Source organism: Silene latifolia, chromosome X (assembly GCF_048544455.1).
Source record: "Silene latifolia isolate original U9 population chromosome X, ASM4854445v1, whole genome shotgun sequence".
Lineage (NCBI taxonomy): Eukaryota > Viridiplantae > Streptophyta > Magnoliopsida > Caryophyllales > Caryophyllaceae > Silene > Silene latifolia.
In genome coordinates, this window is record NC_133537.1 from 226,629,115 (window position 1) to 226,632,353 (window position 3,239).

General features: G+C 37.1%; 1 long non-coding RNA gene across 1 annotated transcript; it reads right to left on the reverse strand.

Moving 5' to 3' along the window:
* Nucleotides 1-1,230: 1,230 nt before the first annotated feature.
* Nucleotides 1,231-2,442, reverse strand: LOC141623827 (uncharacterized). The gene is made up of 2 exons (XR_012533665.1): nucleotides 1,720-2,442; nucleotides 1,231-1,493 (listed from the first exon to the last, which is right to left on the reverse strand). It is a non-coding gene; the product is annotated as an uncharacterized LOC141623827 (long non-coding RNA).
* Between the last annotated feature and the right edge of the window lie 797 nt (nucleotides 2,443-3,239).

Genomic DNA, 3,239 nt, shown 5'->3' on the forward strand with positions numbered 1-3,239 from the left:
CGCTCGTGGGCGATTTTGAGCAATATTTGTCCCGGGAAGGAAAGTCAAGCGATCTTTCATAGGACGCACGTCCCATTGAAGATCCGCTCATCCTTTCCTCAAGCCGCTCGTCCGTCCTGAACTGAACCCAAAAGAAAAAGACAAGTTGTAAGGAAATCTGCGCATCTCCTCAACAGGACGCCAGTACTGCATCTTCTGATCCGCTCTAGCCGATGCCAGCACGCACGGATAGTAACGGATAATGATCCGCCTAAGCCCAGCCCTAACCCGCTCGTCCCAGAACCTTATCTTCAATATAAACGCCCCCCCCCCCCCCACCATCCCTATTTCCTTATCTTATCAAATCAAAACCACATCTCGTCACCCACAAACAATCCCCATCACAAAAATCAAGCAAAACCCCATCACAAATCCCAACCACATCAAGCAAGGATGATGAATCTAAGGAGCAAAAGCAAGAAAGCCGCTGATTCCGCACCCAAGCGACGCAAGGGGGCTACTTCATCCACCCCACGAGAGGCAAGGGGCCAAGGGAATATAACACTACAAAATAAACACGGGAAACTGACGGAAATAATCCGTCAATAACGCGCTTTTTCCGTCGGGAACACGGGTTCCTGACGGAAAAACCGTCAGGAATTGACGTCACTACGAATCGTCACGAAAACGCAATATTGACGGAATTTCCGTCAGAAATTCGAATTTTCTGACGGATAATCCGTCAACCATATTCTCTAGGATTTCGCTAAAAGTCACAATAAATTGACTTTTTTGACGGAAATTCCGTCAGAATTTTGTACAGTATTTAAAAAAAAAATTAAATGTTTTCTAAACTGAACCAAATCAAATTGATATTAAAGGCCATATCATAAGAAATAGCTTTTACCTTGTCTAAAATTAGTACTCCCTCCATTCAACTCCACTTTACAAGTATTCTATTTCCGTCCATTCAACTCCACTTTACAGGTTTCCTTATTTGGACATGTAAAAGACATTTTTATCCTTATTGAAAATCTATATTTACAAAAAATGTCATTCATACCCCACACAAATCCACCATAAAACTCACCTTTATATTTTTTTAATATCTTTAACCCCACCATTCCCTTTCCCTATGTACTTTTAATAGTTTTTTTAATCCGTTTCTTAATACCCGCGCAAAAAGCAATGTTGCAAAGTGGAGTTGAATGGAGGGAGTAATAGTTTTCAACTGCAAAAGATAGAAGAATATCACCATGACCAAATGACTGACTAATAAACAAACTATAGCCACTTAGCATTCGAACACCCATACACAAATTCATTACCTAGATGCCATACAATCAAAATCTTATGTGTCTTGTAACATATCTTTGATCGACAAGATACTTGGAATCCGACTACCATAACAATTTTGAGATGCATGAGTGGGCACTTCGTAATTGACTACTGGCCTTCCAATAGTTTTCTTGATCCGTGTTTTCAGGAGGGACATCGGCATGCTCTACAACACGCTAATCATAATTTTGTCAGTTATATTGAGTGCTTGAACTAAAAAACACATTGCTGACGCTTTAACTAATTTTAAATTGATTTAGTCAAGGTTGCAAGGACATACATATAACACAAAAGCAAGTTACAGGTGGAGACTATTGCCATTCAGCAATCAGAATTAAGTCGGGACTTAAAAATTTGAAGCAAAAGGAAAAATATGAACTCGAAATAAGGAGAAGGAAATACCAATGTTGATGTTTCGTTACGATTTGTGGCCATGATCTGCTCCATATCCTTGACAATACACACTGGTTTCTCATGCTCTACTTTTAATGCAAGCTGTTTTCTTCCAATAGTTCTATTTTTACCCTCTTCCGCTTGGATCCTGATAGATACAAGAAGAATAAGCTGAATCCTAATCATTTGAAGAATCTAGGACAAGATTCAAGTATTTGTATTTTGTTATCGACAAAAGTGTTCCCAGTACAGCTTGATTACATAAGATAACAATAATTATGGAAAAGTATAATTCATGAACCACCATGGAACTTTGCGTAAAAATCGATATGCTTATTAAGTGGTGTAATCAGTTTATAAAGACAGTGCATCTGACAGTAAGAGAGGTCTCATTAATAAATTGAGGGGAATCTTCAAGCTATCCTTCTTATGTTTATAAAGCACCTTTATTAGAAACTGATGGGTCTTAAAATAACAAAGTCTTAGTCCCAAAATGATTTGGAGTTGGTCAGATAACATGGATCATCATTTGATACTGACAATGAGAGCTAGTACTATGAAAAGATAAGACAAAAGGAAATTAAATGGGATCTAAAAATCAAAAATCGATAAAAATGTGAAAGATTAGGTAAACAAGTGAAAAACTAATGTGAAATCCATATTGAGCAGGTTATATATTTGAGTGAAACTAGTGTGGAAAATTTGGTCTCAGACCAAAAATAGCCACCACAACAAAAGATCTACAATAGTGCCAGGAATGGAGAAAGACACCTCAGGGTTACATTTAGTAGGATATAATCACATTTACATTCAAATTGTTGGGTTCCTTATGTTGATGATAACATGCCCATTTGATTTGTGTTATCTTAGTTTACCTTTTCAGGATTAATGATGTAATCAAGCTTGGATTAAGAAGTGTTGAAGTTGTTATTAATCCCATTGTATTTAGTCAAGTGTCATCTAATGTACAAGTGAGAAAGTAGAGTATATTAGAGTAATAGAAACGGTCCAGACGACTGTTGCTTTAACAAGTAAACAGCTGAGTGGATTGTTGCCACAACTCGTAAAAACTTGAAGCTCTCTTTTTATCTTTCAAATGCTTTCACGTGACTCATATTTTTCAAAGATAAAAATCAGATTTTTATTAAGGAGGTGGTCTTCAATAAAGAGTGGTTTGAATTATTATTTTCAAAATGTTTCCTCTTTATGCAAATTCAATCCTTTGGCTCTTTAAGAAAACAAAGAATGCTTTTTGCCATTTTAGTGTTAACTTGTCATCATGTGACTTGTCTTTTCTCCCTTTGTTTTCTGAATTTGCATGAGCTTTTAAGGATATCTTTCAAACCTTCTTTCTCTATTCTTGCCTTTGCAAAAGAGCCCTCTTTGGTGCAAGTTTTGGGTGGTTGCTATTGCCCTTCACATGTGAGGTCTTTGACCCTTCAAAACCCTAGCAACCCCTTCACTCACCTCCTCTATATAAACCGTGTCCCTCCTCTTAAATTCTTAAGACTTTTCTGAAATAATTCTTT